General features: G+C 37.0%; 1 non-coding gene across 1 annotated transcript; it reads right to left on the reverse strand.

Moving 5' to 3' along the window:
* Positions 1-14,098: 14,098 nt before the first annotated feature.
* LOC148849164 (small nucleolar RNA R71) lies at positions 14,099-14,205 on the reverse strand. The gene has a single exon (XR_016101558.1). It is a non-coding gene; the product is annotated as a small nucleolar RNA R71 (small nucleolar RNA).
* Between the last annotated feature and the right edge of the window lie 4,251 nt (positions 14,206-18,456).

Consider the following 18,456-nt stretch of genomic DNA (forward strand, 5'->3'; position numbering starts at 1 on the left):
GGTGATAGAGATTTCTCTACCCGTGTAAGTCTGTTGAATTTGTGGTCTCATTTTTTTTCGGCGAGATTTTAGCGGTCGGAGTAAAAGACCAGCAGAAAGCTTTTTCTCTGACGTTGATAAACTTTTAATCGTTTTTAATCGTTTAGTAGCCGGGGGGGGGGGGAGCATATTCTCCATCGGAGATGGGAATCCTAAAATTTTCCTCACCCAGAGGTAATTATGTAAAAAAATATAATTTATATAAATTTTATAAATATTATAAGAATTTGGGGGTATTTTAGGAATTAGATATAATAATTTAGGGATTTTATAAATTAAATTATGTGATTATAGAATTGTAAGAATATGATGAAAACTTAGAGATATTTTAAAAATCAATATTAAATCTACAGATATTTTACTAATTTACCATATGATTCCGGGAATTATATACAAATCTCATCCTTAATTTCAGACAAAAATATTTTTCCTATCCCCAATCCATCCCCGTTTAATATTTGAGAAAACTTGTCCTGTTTGGGGTGAAGCATGATAGGGCCAGTTTTGTAAGGAAAATTGTCATCCCTACAATTATAATAATTTTCTATAACTAATTAACTAATAGTAAATTAAATAATAATACACTACAATATTTTATGATAATTCCCAAAAAATTATCAAAATAGCTATTGATTAATAGTAATGTATGGTAAACTAATTATTTACAATAACAATTAATTAATGCAAATTATTTACCTTTTAATCCTAAAGCATTTACTATTAATTAAAGTAAATGTAATTATAGTAAATTAATGTAATTATGGTAAATTACATTATTTTTAATTAAAAGTAAATCATTTGTTGTTAATTAATGTAAAACTAGGTATGATTGAAGTCAACGAAGTGGTCTAGATCCATGTGGACAAATTTAATAATTTTCCTAAATAACTTAATAATTATTTATTAAAATAATAATAATGAATTATTATTTAGTTAGTTTAGGAGAATATGTTTTCATAGATTAATTTCTTAATTTTTAAATTACTTATTTAAGAAATAATTATGGATTATTAGTTAAAGAGTTTCCTCAAATTATTTGATAATTGTTAACTATAATTATTGATTTTATAGAACTTATTAAATTATGCTAATTAGTAATATCTTTTATCAATAAATTATTATTGTGAAAATTTAAAAAATATTATTAAATTAGAATGGTTAATGTAAATTACTATAAACATTGAAATTTTGAACATTTATTAATAATAAAGAATTATTAAATATTAAATTTTTATTAATTTTTGGTAGATTATTAAAATATTTAATATTTATTAAATAATGAATTATTTCTGAAATAATTAGTTCATAATTTTTGGTAGAATATTTTCCAGAAATTTTTAATAATTTTCATAAATAATGGATTATTTAACAATAGGCTATTATTTAAGAATATCATTACATTCAGAAATAAAATAGTTGCAACCAATTTAATAAAAACAGAACAAAATAAATCTAAGTTGCATATTCCTCTTGGGTTATGTTGTTGGCTACGTTGATTTTGCATTCCATGTTGTAAAGCAGGTTGTCGTTATTGCTTGATATGCTTAACAGATTAATTCTTTTAGATTTTATTTTTTATTTTTAATTAACTGTGCTTAATCTGCTTTACCTGTACGCTCTGAGGTTTTGTTGATATTCCCCAATGGGCAGTTGTGATATTTTTAAATGTGGAGATTCATCAACTTGCTGTGATCAGGATAAGGAAGAAATTTGCCCTTTTCCATCAGAATTATTGTGGAGAGAGCCTTTCTTTGATCAATTAATTGTAAATGTATACCAGCCAGGTGAGGTGTGCATTACCTCCTCTATGATGAATTGATGACAACAATGACATTAACAATCTGAATGATATATATGATATATATTTATACTGTATGTTCTTTATATACTTCTCTAGTAACTTGTTAATCCACATTATATATCTATTGTGACTTTAGTAGTGATGCTCCACGGATTCTACTTATATGATATGTGGTTATATATGTCTGTAATGTTGCATTACTAATAATGAAGAATAATTATGTCACTGATAAAAAATAACCAGAATCATATTCATAGTGGAAAAACAGGATTAGAACTGTATATGCTATCTTGGCAACAATTTTAACCTTACACGGAGAAAAAATTCAAACCATGTCAAAAAAATTCAAACCATTCTTCCTGGTAAATGTCAAAAAAAATAACAGCTGCCTCTTCATCTTACCTTCCTGGAATTTTGGAAATCCAACGAAGCCGATTTATTAATAGGAGGAGCCTTTTCTTTTTCCCATAAAGCCAAGGAGGATTTCACTCCAAAAATGGTACTTTTGGGTTAACAAAGAAAAGATAAAAGAAGGCAGAGTTTCTAGTAAAAACAGTGTTCTCAGACTTGGATTGCACAAAAAACCAGACCAGAGTGCTGATGGAGTGATGGGTCATGGAGCTCATGGATTGGTTAACTAGTAACCAGGTCAAAATTCAAGTGTCCAGACATAGATCATGGGGGAGATTCTACTAGCTTATCTGAACTGTGGAAGTTAGATTGAATATTAGATGTGAGTGTTGGTTATTTCTTGTAACTTCGTGGTTTAATTGGCTGATAGAGTAATCAATGCAAAGTTCATTTTCAAATGGCAAAACATATTGTTTGAAGTATGGTAGCTTGAATATTTTCCATGCCCATAACCCTATGCCAATTGATTAATTAATTAATTATCCCCTTTGACTGAAATAGCAGCCAAATGCCATAAATTGGTTCTAGATTGATTATTAGGACAATAATCACTTTAGAGCTTCATATCGTTAATAAATGATACCGGAACACATTTTTTCTGGTATTGGTACGACAAAAATGCATCTTGAGCTATAAAGTTTGCAGCCCGATCAGCTCTATAATGCTTAAATCCCTATGCTTGTAGATTCAGTATTGCATCACCCATGGCAGGATGCAACACTAAATTACTAGCTCATGGTGAACTTAAACTTTGTTTATATGAAATGTACTCTTGTTTGTTTTGTTTTAATCTCAACAATGATAGCTATTGGCATCTCTGTTAAACAAAACTTTGCTCAAAACCATAATGTGTGGATGTTTGCACTCCGCAGCTCAATTAATTGCATCCATCATCAATAGTTGTGATAAAATCCAACCATTTCTTTTACCACGAGACAGAAAAAAAGAAGGGAAGATGGAAAGAAAATTCCAAAAAAGCCTCAACTTTTATTTAAGATGAATTAACAGTTTTTGCATAAAAAATGCTCTTTTCAAAAGTTATTTAGTCTCAGTTTGGAAAGAGTACAAATACAAATATTTACAGCGCAAATACATACAAAATAATACAAAATACAAGGTTTTACACTCTACAAATTTGTATTTATACTCCTTCCAAACTGAGCCTTAGGTTTGTTAATGCAAAGCAGAGTATACATTAATGCACCATGCACCCTAATAGATGTGTTGGCTATTTCTTGGTATGCTCGATTCAGTATGTTGTTTGAGCATGGATAATGGTACTTGGAAGTTGGAATTATCAGTAAGCTTGATGTTATGCTTATTGGTGAGTAAAACTTTTGAGGTTTTCTTACAACACCTTGTTAAAGAAAACACCTTAAAGGATGACTGCAGTGATGGAGTGGTTGCCTGCTAAGTTCACACACCCATTTATCTACCAGTTTTTATATGAAAAGGGTATGCGTCATAAAACTGGGTTCCCATCGGCTGGAAATGAATTGGTAGAACTGCAGAAGTAGATACTAGAAGATTTGTTAGAAATAGAACTTCAGCTTGGTAGGGCATAATAGATAAAATCATGAAGCAGAGTCATTCAATAGTACTTTACTAGTAGCCTAGCTTTTTTGTTCTGTCCTTTCCTCTTATTCTTTCCATTTTACTTCTTGAACTGTCATAAATTTCAATCAAGAACTATAGTCAAGGAATCCATGATGAAAAGTCAAGTTTTATGAAGGACATATAATTAAAAAGTAAGAAATTAAATAATTCTCAAGAGATCAAATAAGAATGATATTACAGACCAAATGATCAAGATGCATGGAAAGAGAGGGGAGGTTACTGTACAAGCTTAAAGATGGCAACAATGAATATCTACAAGCATGGAAGTGAAAGGGAAAAAGACCTCAAATGAGAAGGGTAAAAGATCTTAATATAGGATGAGGAGTTGATGGAGATTTTGGAATAGAGAAAAGAAGAGTCAAAAGAAGGCATTTTGTATTTCTTTGGGGCCCAAAACTTGTTTTCCTTTTCTTTGTTCAGGTTTCATAGGCGTTGTTAGCACTTGATTTTTGCTCGGTCCGCCGCCTGAACTCCAATTCACCTCAAACACCCTATCAGACCATTCTAATCCTTCTGAAACACTCAAAAACCCAAAAAAACCTGAATTTCACCCTAAGAGCACTCAGATCCACCGTTAAACCTACCCGATACCTATCCGATGGTCCCGATCAACCCCTATTGACATCTTGACCACCAGATCCGATGCCAACATCAGATCAAAGACCACTCAAAATACCTATCCCTAAAATTTAGCTCAAAATTCCTTTATTTACCCCTTCATCAAATGAAGATTCCATTCCAATGCCTATCGTTAGCCTAAACACTCATAACCTAGATTACCTTGATCTTGACACATCAAAATAGATCAAACCACACCTTTAGACTCCAGGCATACCATAACACATGCTCATAAAATTTCACCTCCACATTCTCCCATTTACTCTTCTATCAAACTAAGATTTCATTCTAAAACATCCCATTGACCCAAATTCCTACGATCTTGACCCTCTAAGACTGATCAGACCTCATCATCAGATTTCAAATCCCTCAAACACCCACTTGTGAAGTGTTGGCCCAAAACACCTTCGTCTACCCATCCATTACACCTAGATTCCATTTTGAAATCCTATATTGACTAGATACCAAGTTTGCCTAATCTGGGCCCATTTGGCTCAATCTAACCTCACCAATCACCTCAAACTACCCAAAACCCTACCTTTTGAATTTTCATCCAAAACAGACCTTGTTTACCCCTCGATTACACAAGGATTTCGTTTCAAGACTCTAGATTAACCGAATTAAGCCCTTGGCATATCTGCCCAATTTGGGCCTAGTTGTCTTAATCTAACCCAACCAATCTACTCAGATTATCTAAAAACCCCACCTTGCCAAATTTCAATAAAAAATATCCTCACTTGCCCCTTCAAATAGATTATGTTCGACCAATCTCATGGCCCACACACACAAACTCACTTTTCATGGTCAGACCTATCTCAACCTTCCATTTTTTGACCCAAAACCACCCACTATTGAACCAAAACCTTGGTTTGACCCCCCACTAGACCAACTCTGACCCAGACTACGAAATTGCCAAAACTGTCCTCAGTTTTTCCAAAAATTACCAAAAATGCCATTTTAACATAATATTTAAACTTTCTTTCATTTGAAAGGAAGGAAGGAATTTATATTTTCATACACTAGTCAAATCCTTCGATAAAGAGCCTGTGCGGTAGCAGTTCTTAGCTCGACAACCTTCTCCAACTCTAGCGTATCGTCTGCCCTCTTTGAACTATTCATCTTTTTCCCGAAGCAATGAATCTAGCAGTGGTGAACAACCTTCATTCAACACTGTTCATCTTCCACCTTTGGGCCTTTGAATGAAACTAGGACAAGAGAGTGGTGACCAATTTCTGCTCCCTTTTCCGGATTCCTCTCCCTCTTTCATATCTCTCTCTCTCTCTCTCTCTCTCTCTCTCTCTCTCCTCTTTCTTCTTCTTCTTCCCATTCTAATCTCAAAGAACCGAACTCGAACTTGAACATTGTTCATCACCTTCTACCTTGAGATGAGAACATAGCATGTTAGGATTAGAGTCTTGGGCCAACGTGTAGTTTGGCCACATGGCCCACTTGCATTCTGGTCAGTTAGCTAGGTTGTTACACCACAACCAACCATCTTTGTAATTAAAATACCGTTGTCTTTCAATAAGAATTTATAGAGGTTCCACATTTCTGGTACCTCCTTACATAGTATTAGAGCCATAACTCATCGCAGTCCTTTTCATGACAATCTCCTCTTCCCTTTTCTTTATCACACGCCTACGGCATTTTATCATTTCTTTTTTCATCACAGAGACTTTTACCTCATCATATGCCTAGGGGGTACGATTAACTTTGTCCATCAATATTTCATCGTAGTCAAGAAACCTTGTTTTTTGTTTAAATGAAATCTTTGTCGAGTCACAAGCACCATCATGGCATCAGATACCACCATCAGTTCCATGGAATCCTTGTTCTCGGATCCTAATTCCCTATATTTTCTGCATGCCTCGGACAATCCGGGGATGGTCTTGGTGTCCTGTCTGCTCATCGAAGAAAATTACCCAGTATGGCAATAGGCGATGAGAACAATACTTCGAGCAAAGAACAAGCTATGCTTTGTCGATGGATCATTGCACCGACTAGCATGATTGTCACCGGAATAAAGTTCTTGGTCCAAATGCAATGCAATGGTTGCTTCTTGGATCTTCAACTCTATCTCAAAGGAACTCTACGATAGTGTTGCCTTTATTAAGTCTACTTCGGAAATTTGGTCGGAATTGTAGGAGCGGCTCTCTCATAAAAACATTCCTAGAATACACCAACTCAAACATGATTTGGCAATGCTCATGCAAGCAGATCTTATAGTAACATCGTTCTTCACCAAATTAAAGATAATTTGGGATGAGCTAGCTACACTCATTAGCTTGCCTAAATGTTCTTGTGGAGGCGCAACCAAGATTTTCATTGTTGAACAAGAAAAAGAACGACTCCATCAATTATTGGTGGGACTTGATGAGTCATACAACACCATCTGCTCAAACATTCTTGGATCGAAACCCTTACCAACCTTGAATAAGGTCTATGCTTTAGTTCTTCAATAAGAACGCCACCTAGCAATGTATACTCTACAAGGACCCGCACCAAAAGTAGCAACCATGTTTGTTTCCTCCCAATGAGGGCCTCATTCAAATGCCATTGGACCCAATCAACAATCAAGATCAAAGTATTATTGTAAGCACTACAAGTGCAATGGCCACACCAAGGACCATTGCTACGAACTGGTAGGTATCCACCTGATTGGGATAAATCTAGATCAAATCGGTGAAACAAGAAAGGGAACCAATGATCAAAGTCTTGTGTAGTTTCAGAAACTACAGATCAGATTCCTAGAAAGACTCCTTCAAGTAGTCCTTCATTATTTGGTTTCTGCCCTCAGCAATATAATCAACTCTTCTCCCTATTGAATAGAGAACCAATTAACATTGTATCTACCAATGTTGTTGGTAAGATCATCTCTAATGTCAAGTGGATACCTGATAGCGGTGATTCAGACTATATGATCTTGTCACCATGTCACTTTATTGATCACACCTTCATGGACATTGCTAAACCAATTCGGCTACCAAATGGACTATTGGTTCTAGCCATGATGCAAGGATCAATATCATTAGGATCTTTGTTTACCCTGATGTGCTATGCATGCTAGATTTTTCTTGCAATCTTTTGTCTGTTAGTCGGCTAACATGACAATTCAATTGTGTTGTGATTTTCTTTTCTTCATCTTGCACCATCCAAGACTTAGCCTCCAAGACAGTGATTGGGATGGGGAGTTTACTTGATGGGCTCTATCAATTCTCATTCACAACAACTCAACATGCATATGCTCATACCATTTCCACCACAAGTTCAGCAACATGGTACCACTGCCTGGGACATGCTTCTCGCAAGCACTTGTCTCTCATCTCTGGGATACCCCTTGTTTCTTGCAATAAAGCATTGCTATAACGCCTGCCATAGAGCCAAGCAAAATCGGCTACTATTCCCTATCAGCCAGTGAAAGTCTTTTAGCCATTTCAATTAGTCTATTGCGACATTTGGGGAGGCTACGGGACACCATCTCATAGTGGAGCTCGATACTTCCTTACATTGGTTGATGTTTCTAGCAAATGTACTTGGATTTATCTCCTTCATAATGTTGTACGATTTCTGCAAGTATACAGATTGTGGGCAAGTAATAGTGTGTGAATAGAGTGTCGATCCCATAGGGAAGGTGTTGTCAATTACCAAATTTTAAGATTTCTCTATTATTTAGAAATTAGAAATTCAATTCTCAAGCCAAATAAAAGAAATGATAATGCAAGTAAATAGGTTTAATTCAGAATATTATAAAAAGCCTAGGATTCGGGTTTCATCAAATGATTACCTATGACAGACTTTGTTTTCTTAGATTGGTTTATCGTTGTAGGAATTTACGATCAGATTTCCCCAAATTATATGAAGTTCTCTCTCAAGATACAACACATGTGTTTATGCTAACCGCGTGTCTACTCTCATGATCACAGGCAATGAACACAAACCCATTAAGATCAATGGGAATCAATTTAAAAATCACAAAGGAGTGTTCTTATCTCTAAGCAACACATACCCTAGGTCAATTATCTCAATGAACTAGTATTATGCTTCCACTCTCGCTACTTCACACAATACCTTAATTCAAGTAATTAATGACCAATTAATTACTAGCATTAAGCCCTAAGATAAAAGATAAATCACAACAATCAATGACTCAATCAATTAAACATAATCTATCATAGGCAAATCAAAAGACTACATCCAAATCCTAGATCAAGAAACTTAGATACTCATATTATTAATGAAAAGAATCATTCCAATGATAAAATTTAGATTAAACATAAGTGAGATTGAATAATAACAGAGAGTAAAGTTTGAAGGAAAAAAAAAACTCTTGAATAGAAGTCGACTGAGGGGAACTCCATGCCCTTGAATCTTCAATTCTCCTCTTCGCCGCCTTTCTTCTCCTCCTGAGTTGCTGACTGCTTCCTTGAAGGCTGAAGCTCTCTTGGAGGATTTTTTGATTGATGATTGGGTGCTAGTCCACCCCTCTTTATATAGCTTTAGGAGGAGGGGCTGTTTCCAACTCCTTTTCGGAGTTCTTTCTCAAAAATAGAATGTCCTAAATCCTAATGATTAATTCAGATCTAATCTTATCCTATCTCTTAAGTGGTAATCTCAATCTCCTTTATCTTTCTAGAATTATAGCAGAAAATTGAATCTGATAGGACTCTTTGATGTTTCTTATTCTTACATTCGTATTGGGCTTCCTCAACGAATTGGGTCGCTACAAGGCTTCTCTGTGAACTGAGCTTTTGCTACGAATTTGCTCAGACTTCAGGCCCAATTTTGACTTTGATGCAGCTCGAATCTATCAAAACTCAAAACATGAAACTCTATATTTTTTTCTTATCTTTCCAGTGCATCTTGAATCATCTCAATCAAAGTCCGGATGGGAGAGTTATGCCCAGATTACTACGCGGCACCGAAACTATGCAAAATTACCCGATTAGCCTTGCTTTTCTCCTAACGCCTTCTTTCGTGCCCTAAATCGAAATACAAGAATAGTGAGTCCAATTAAGTACTAATTAAGTATAAAATACTGAGTATTTAGGGATAAAAATGTGATAATTTTTATTCTCATCACATAATAAATTGGATGATGTATCTTTCCTTCTTTTATTTTGTGCAATGGTGCCTCAACAGTTTGGATACACACTACAAGTTCTCCGATTAGATAACGGGTCTGAATTCTGTTCACACCCCTTGCAAGAATTCCTTGTTGCGCAAGGGATTGAATTCCAATGTAGTTGTGTTGACACACCTCAATAGAATGGCATCGCTAAATGGGAGCATCACCACTTACTAGAAGTTGCTAGAGCCCTCCACTTCCATGCCCACATGCCAATATCATTTTGGGTGAGTTCTTACAAACGGTGGTCTACATTATCAACTGCTTACCAACTCTTTTACTCTCAAGTAAGTCACCCTATGAATTCTTGTTCCAAAAACTACCCTGTTATGATCATATGAAATCCTTTGGGTGTCTATGCTATGCGCAAATTCACTCCAAACCTCATGGTAAATTTGCTAGTAGAGCCATTCGATGTGCCTTCGTTGGATATTCTTATGGATAAAAGGGATACAAATTATATAACCTTGAGCCACACCAACTCTTTACTGCATGAGATGTCATTTTTTATGAGTCTCAATTCCCTTTCAAGAATCAACAACATCCCCCACCACTTTTGAACCATGCCTTTTTCCATCCCCCAACCTCACATTTGATGACACAACTGTCCCACCACCTCCACAAACTGAACTCCAACCCACTTCATCACCCAATCCATCATCTATTGATCACCAACCCATAACCAACACCTAGTTGCCCGTAAAATGATCTAACATTGAGAATATTCAACATGATACCCGACCCAATTAGGGGTGGCAATTTTCCCCGTCTCTGATGGGTACCCAGGCCCCCTGACCCGAAGGGGTTGAGGATGGGAGGTACCTTGGTGGGGTTGGGGTTGGGAATGGGGCTACCCATGAATCCCCGGTCGAGGATGGGGACAGGGACAGGGAATGGAATCCCCGCCTCGACCCATCCCCGATTAATATTATATATAATATAATATTATATATTATATAAGTATAATAATTATTAATTTATTTATAAAACAGTAAAAACTAAAAGTCTAAGACATAATTCAAAGAAATCAAGAAAACTTGAAAAGTTGGAAAACCCTTAACCCTCAACTAAACCAGTTACCAGTCTTCATTCTTTTGTCTTCGACAGAGAAGACTCAAGAGAGGCGATTGAACTAGTAAACCCTAGCTTCGTCTTCATTGCCGATTCACCTACCACCAACCACCACCGCTGACTGTTGCCACTGCCCACTCACCTATCAGACATTGAATAGAGGAGAGGCTAGAAAACTAAGGAAGAGACTTCGTTTTTGTCGCCGATTCTCAGACAGCCGACCATTGTCACCATTGCTGTCACCCCTCGGACTCTCTGACATCAATCATCATCAACATAAACTCTCCCAAGCCCCAATGGTCCTCTCTCTCTTTCTTTTAGTTTTGGGGATTCGGGTCGCCGATGGGGATTTCATCCCCGTCAAAATCGGGAATGAAGGGGGGATTCCTTTCCCCGTTGGGGGTTGGGGATTGGGGACGGGGATGGGGGGTGATTTGGGGGTCGGGGTCAGGGATGGTGAATGTACTCCCCACCCCGAACCTGTCCCGTTGCCATTCCTAGTCCCAAGTGCCCAACTAGGACCCCCACTCATCTTCGTGACTACGTCATCAACCTGCCACCTTCCTTTGGACATCAAACCTAAGCTATCTCTCCATAGATAGAATCTAAAACAACCACTTTCACTTAAGCCAATAGGGATCCCAATGGCGCCAAGCCATGGTAAATGAAATCTCAGCCATAGAGTGCAACAACACTTGGATTCTTGTGGACTTACTAATAACTCTACATTTTGATGCCTTAAGGACATCATTTTAGGGGTTCTTTGGCCTTAGAATAGTCAAATTGTGCCCTTTTCCCAATTAAATTCAATGTTTTGACATCTGAGGATCGTTATGCAAATTTTGTGGAAAACTAGAGAAGTTTCATGGATGAAATGCAGTTTTTGGGAAGCTAGTGTGAAGTCCATCTGAGAGAGGATGTGTTTTTGTGAAAAATTGAGCACAAGAGGGTGCCTCCTATCTGCTAAACCCAGAATGGCTCCCCTCTTACTGTATTAGCATGCTCCCCTTTCATTAGCAAACCCTAGGGCGCCTTTTAACATTCTTTTCATCCTTAGCAAACCCTAATGATGAGAATGAAAATTATCATATTTTTATCCCTTAATATTTAGTCTTTTATAATTATTTAGTGCCTAAATGGACTCATTATTCTTATATTTTGATTTAGGACACGAAATGAGGCGTTAAGTGGAAAACAAGGCTAATCGGGTAATTCTTGATAGTTTCTGCATCGCATCATAATTTGGGCATAACTTTCTCATCCGAACTCCGATTGAGATAATTCAAGTTGTATTGAAAAGATAAAGAAACTCTCTACAACTTTCATGTTTTGAGTTTTGATAGATACGGACTGAATCGAGGTCAAAATCGGGCTAGAGTTATCTATAACTGCACTACTAACGTGCTGGTGCCATTCCTTATCCTTCAAGTTTTCATCTGTGAATTCACCACTCTCCCACTTACATGAGAACTTGGATTTATCGGCTGAAGAGAAGAGTACAAAAAGAAAAGAAAAAGAAGAGATTAGGGTTTGAACCCCAAGAAAGAAAATTGAAGAAGAAGAAGAACTGCTGGAGAGAAGAGAAGGGTTGCTGAATGCGAATTGGAGAAGAATCACAGCAAGGAGATCGAAGAATGATGCAAAGATCTTAAGTTGTCTTCCTCTTTGGTTCTGAAATTTGGTAACCTAGATTCAATTAGGGTTTCTTAAGGTTTCTCTATTGAATCTTTCTTCTTTCTTTCTTCTATGTGAACCATGATGAACTTTAATCTTGATTTGTAATTAAACTTGAGCAGATCCGATTGAATGTGTTTTATTCTTGGGGTTCTTGATTAGGGTTTCGATTTATAAAATAATCTTGGCTGAATTGTTCTTTCATCTTAGATTACTTGAATTGCTTGAGAAATAGTTTAGGTAATCAGATCATCTAATCAAGAAATGGACTGAATGCATATTAGAGACAATTGCATGGTTCGGTTGGCAAATATTCATATTTGAATTGATGACCTATGAATTCTTTGTTCTTAATGCATCTTTGGTGATTAAATTTTTGATAGAGATATAGGAATCGTCATTCAAGGATAGGGTGGGTTGCGCTCGAGAGGTGCTGCTCATAAATTAGGGTTTCACCAACCCAAGACTGAATTCAACTCGGTTGGATAGATTATAGATTTGATTGCTGAATCAGTTCTGTCAATTCTTGTATGCAGTGCCTCTTCTTATTATTAAAAGTGGTTTGATTTGAAAGTAATTAGGGTAGTTTCTTGTTCTTAATTACATCATGAGGGTCTAGGTTTCAATTGTTAGTGATTAGTACCTGAACATGCATTGATTTTTAGTCTTTAATAAAATCGATGAGGTTCTTGCTATATTGTGTTATTTGTGGTGATTACTTATCATTGATTGATCACCAATGATTTGTTCTTTAATAAAGATTATCCATCGAGAGATGATAATTGAAGTGGACCTAATAGCACTTATTCCGACATTATTTTGGTAAAGATATCAATTGTTGGTAGGATTTCCTTAGATGTGTATTAACAGCTTATGTTTATGCAAAGAGGATTTGATTGAATGAATGAGAATTCATTGATTGAATTCCAATTAATTGAGCACTGGTTTAGCTAGTTGACTCTTGAGAACGATTCTTAAGAAGAAATTAATAGGTGGCTAAATAATTCATTCCTCGTGGGAACGATTCTGTACTCCTTACTATATTACTTGCATGACTCCGTACTCTTGCAGATAGTGGTCAAGTCTCTGGCGCTGCTGCCGGGGAATGTATTTTATTTAACACCATAATTAATTTAGTTTCTCTTGATTTAAAGCGTTGTTCTTTATTAGTATTTGCTAACTTTGTTTGTTTGCATTCTTTCCTTAGGTAATGTTTCGGTGTATGTAAAGAACTCGAAGTTCACAACCCAAGCTTCTTCCTTTCAGACTTGAAATTGAGAAGTTTGTTAGAGAAAACAGGAGAGCTCAAGGAAGAAAGGGTTCCAGAGATGGCGGAGGATAATGGAGGTAACCAAGCAAATCAACATGATAATGAGAGAACTCTGAGAGATTTTGTTATGCCTGGGCTGCATGGTGCACAACAGAGTATTGCAAGGCCAAACATCAATGCCAATAGCTTTGAGATTAAGCCAGCTCTACTCCAAATGATCCAATCCAGTGTGCAATTTTATGGCATGAGCAATGAAGGTCCTAATGCTCACATTGAAAATTTCTTGGAAATCTGTAATACTTTCAAATACAATGGAGTTTTAGAAGATGCTATTTGGCTGAGGCTTTTCTCTTTCACCTTGAAGGATAAAGCTAAGGCGTGGTCAATTTCTCTACTTACAAAGTCCATAACTACATGGGCATAGCTGGCACAGGCTTTCTTGGCTAAGTATTTTCCCCCAGCTAAAACCACAAAGATCATCAAAGACATCACTACATTTTAGAAAATTGAGAATGAATCATTGTATGAGGCTTGGGAAATATTTAAGGATTTGTAGAGAAGCTGCCCTCACCATGGCCTACCTAAGGGACTTTTGATTCAGACTTTCTACAATGGAGCTACTTGCACTACTAGAGATACTATTGATGCTACTACAGGAGGTTCCTTGATATGGAAAACTATAGATGCTGCTTTGATCTCTTAGAGGAAATGATAGCTAATAATTGTTTGTGGCCAGCCGAGCGGCTAAATCCACCTAGACAGGGAGACAAATCAGAAGCAGACTCCATAGCATCCTTGCAGGCTCAAATTTCAACTTTAATCAAGCAATTGGGCACCATGATCGTGCAGGCCAACGCCATCAACAATTCTATGCAACCAATCTGTGAGTATTGTAATGGTATAGGTCATGTTAGTTCTGGCTGTTGTGTTGGAAATTTTAATTTTGTAGGTAGAAATTTTATGGAGCAATGCAACTTTGTGGGGAATCAATTCCAAGGCAGGTCAACAACCCTTACTCTAACACATATAACCTAGGGTGGAGAAACCACCCCAATTTTTCATGGAGTAGCAATAACAACAATGCTGGCAATTCCAGTTTCCAAAACAACAGCATGCCTAGATAGCAAGGACCACAAGGATTCTAGCCACATCCTCAGCATGATAGATCCGCTTCTTTTGAAGCCAAGCTGGATAAATTCATGGACATGATGAGTAGCAAGATGAGCAGCCAGGATGAAGCCCAGAGAATGATGGTAGCTAAATTTGATCAAATTGCAAGTAACCATTCATCTTCAATTCACAACTTAGAGATGTAGATAGGCCAACTAGCCAATGCTGTTTCGGCTAGGAACCAAGGCAATTTACCAAGCAACACTGAGACTAATCCAAGAGAACGGGTGCAAGCCATTACCTTGAGGAGTGGTAAGGAGCTGCAAGAGGTGGAGAAGATGGCAAGGCAGGTGTGCAACCCTAGAAACTTAAAAGAAGGAGGAAGAGCAATCTGATTCAAAGAAAGAGAAAAGTCAACAGTTGCAAGTACCATTTCCGAATAGGCTAAAGCAACACAATTTGGAAAAAGAATTTAGTAAGTTTCTTGAAATTTTTAAGAGTTTACATATTAACATTCCTTTTGCAGATGCTTTAGCCCAGATGCCACATTATTCAAAATTCCTGAAGGAGATATTGACAAACAAAAGGAAACTGGGAGACATGGCTACAATTACACTGAATGAAGAATGCTTGGTGGGTGCTGAACCCAACCAAAGATAAATATTCTTGTTCTCGGTTAATAATTTGCAGATAGTGATGAGCAAGGTCATTCTCCAAAGGGATTGGGTGGATTTATTTCCAAGTAGATGGATTAAGGGGGGTTGTAAAGCTAACAAAAATAAGAAAATAGCAGAAAATAACAGAAAACAAAGATTAAATCGATGGGGGATGGCTTCCGGTTGAAGGGACAAGTTCAGCTTTGATTCGTAGCATTGATCCTTGATGCAAAGATAGATTCCTATGTTTATGAATAAATTGGTTATAGCTATTAACAAGCTCTAACAGCCAGCCTCTACTCTTATTATTCGACAACCAAAACAAGTTCTTTGATTGCTTCCCTTATTAATAGACAGTCCTAAACAAGCTCTTAGGATTTAACCTATTAATAGCATTAAGAGGGGAGAGACCCAATTTTGGTCAGCGATCTCACAAGCTCAGATCGTTTAAACCATATCATATATTTTCCTAACATAGATCGAAAACTTTTTTTGCAATCAATTTATGTTAGTTGCCTCCATGATCGAACCTACCAATCATATATGAAACTGGAGGTTCAATCGGCCATAGATTATTTCCATTGAATGAGCAAGGGGCCCTTCTTGCTTAATCAACAAAAATAATCCTCACAGTTAATTAGCAGAAAATATATGAATACCCATAAACAATGAACTAAAATAAAAAAATCAATTAGATCTCACAATATTACAGAATCAAGGCTTCCCTAACCCTTCAACCAGAAATAAAATCTTACAGGCACTTCATGATGATGACGCAGCTTCTAGATGAGAAAGGGGGGCGAACTCTTGCTTCTTCCTCCTTGGTTGCTGATTTCCCTCTCTGAAGACTGAAGCTCTCTTGAAGGAATTGATGCCTTGGGTGCTGGTCCGTCCCCCCTTTTATAGATTTGGGGAGAGGGCTGCTCTCCAACTCCCTTAAGGAGATTATCCTCAAACTGGAAAGTCCTAATCTAATTTGAACTTATCCTATCTAACTCTTATCTCTTATCTTTATAGGATTACAATTTGAGAATTTAAATCTGGTAAAACTCTTTTATTGAGATTACATTCAACTTCTATTCTAATGGGACTCTTGGATCTTGAATTCGAACTGAGCTTCTTTAACAATTCGGGGTTGCTTCAGGACTCTCTGCGAAATGGGCTTCAGCTTGTGAAATGGGCCTTGCTACGAAATTGCTCTGATTTTGGGCCCGAATTCATTTTCGATGTGGACCGATTCTGCCAAAACCCAAAACATAAAAGTTGTGGGCATTTTCCTTATCTTTCAAGTGTTTATTGAAATATCCAAATCGGAGTCCAGAATTGAGAGTTAGGCCCATATCACTGATCGGTGCCGAAACTGTACAAAAACATCCGATTAGCCTTGTTTTCTTCCAATCGCCTTCTTGCTTGCCCTGAATCGAAATACAAGAATAATGAGTCCAATTAAGTACCAATTAAGTATAAAATACTGAATATTGAGGGATAAACATATGACAAATTTTATTCTTATCAAATTCCCCCACACTTAAACCTTGCCCGTCCTCGGGCAAGTCAAAATTCAAGTAAAAATAGAACAAAAACAAACTAGCTATCCTACTAATTTTTAAATTCAACTCTCCTTCGTCTTTCTCTACAAATATTCTAGGTTAATTATTGTGAATTGTTAAATCAACACAACCGAGTCATACACGACTCATTCATCAGTCAATCCAATTTTTGCTATTGCAAACCAGGTAGTAAATCAGGAAAAACCTTTTTATCTTCTCTCTCTTTTATTTTCTTTTTCTCTCTTCTAAAGAAGCGAGTGCATTTTATGCTCCATCTCACTTTTGGATTACTTGGTCAGTAGGTGCATTTTATGCTCTATCCTACTGTTTGAATTACTAGCTAGTAGGTTCATTTTATGCTCCGTCCTACTATTAGATGACTTGGCTGGTAGGTGCATTTTATGCTCCATCCTACCAATTGTAGCAATGGTAAAGTATTTGCCCTGTTTACTTAAGCCTGAATTTAGGACTAGCTTAAAAGGGAATGGCTTCAGAAAGGTCATGTACTCCTTAATTGTACCTCATTACTAGGTTCACAAGAATTTTCCCAAAATATTGTTTCAATTGATTTCGAAAGAGTTTAGTGTTTTTCTTTTCGTACTGAAATAAAACGGTTAAAGCCTGTACTCCCCCCCACACTTAAGACTTAATAAAAGGTGGAAACTAAAAGGAAAACAAGTGGAGAGAGAAAAAAAAAGAAAAGGAACAAACTTCCCTGATGCGGTGGAAGGTGGGTGGGGGGAGACAGAGTTTCATGCCCTTACTCTGCATAGGTCGGACTTTCGAGGGGTACTTCTTCCTCATTGTATACATGAAATCCTTCATAGAAGGGTTTTAGACGGTGCCCATTTACCTTGAACCTTTTGTCTGTGGTCGAACTCTGAATCTTAACTACTCCATAAGGTAAGATGTTAGTAACAGTGAAAGGTCCAACCCACCGAGATCGCAACTTACCGGGAAAGAGTTTAAGCCTAGAATGGAAAAGAAGAACTTTCTGGCCAACTGCAAAATCTTTCCTTGAGATCGTCTTGTCATGGAAGGCTTTTGTCTTTTCCTTGTAGATTTGAGAGCTCTCATAAGCGTCATTGCGGATCTCTTCTAGTTCTTGTAGCTGCAGCTTCCGATGTTCTCCTGCCTCATCCATGCGCATGTTGCATTGTTTGACCGCCCAGTATGCTTTATGTTCCAGTTCCACAGGGAGATGACATGGCTTGCTGAATACCAAACGGTAGGGAGACATACCTATAGGAGTTTTATAGGTTGTTCGGTAGGCCCATAGTGCATCATTGAGTCTCAGACTCCAATTCTTCCTTCTAGGGTCAATCGTTTTTTCAAGTATGGATTTTATCTCCCTGTTGGACACTTCGGCTTGTCCACTTGTTTGTGGGTGGTATGCAGTGGAAATTCGATGGGTGATATTGTATTTCTTGAATAGAGCTTCCACCACTCGGTTGCAAAAGTGAGTGCCTCGGTCACTTATTATCGCCCTAGGCATTCCAAACCTGGAGAAAATG

The sequence above is a fragment of the Nelumbo lutea genome, chromosome 6, assembly GCF_056320005.1.
Source record: "Nelumbo lutea isolate HS-2025 chromosome 6, American lotus-T2T, whole genome shotgun sequence".
Lineage (NCBI taxonomy): Eukaryota > Viridiplantae > Streptophyta > Magnoliopsida > Proteales > Nelumbonaceae > Nelumbo > Nelumbo lutea.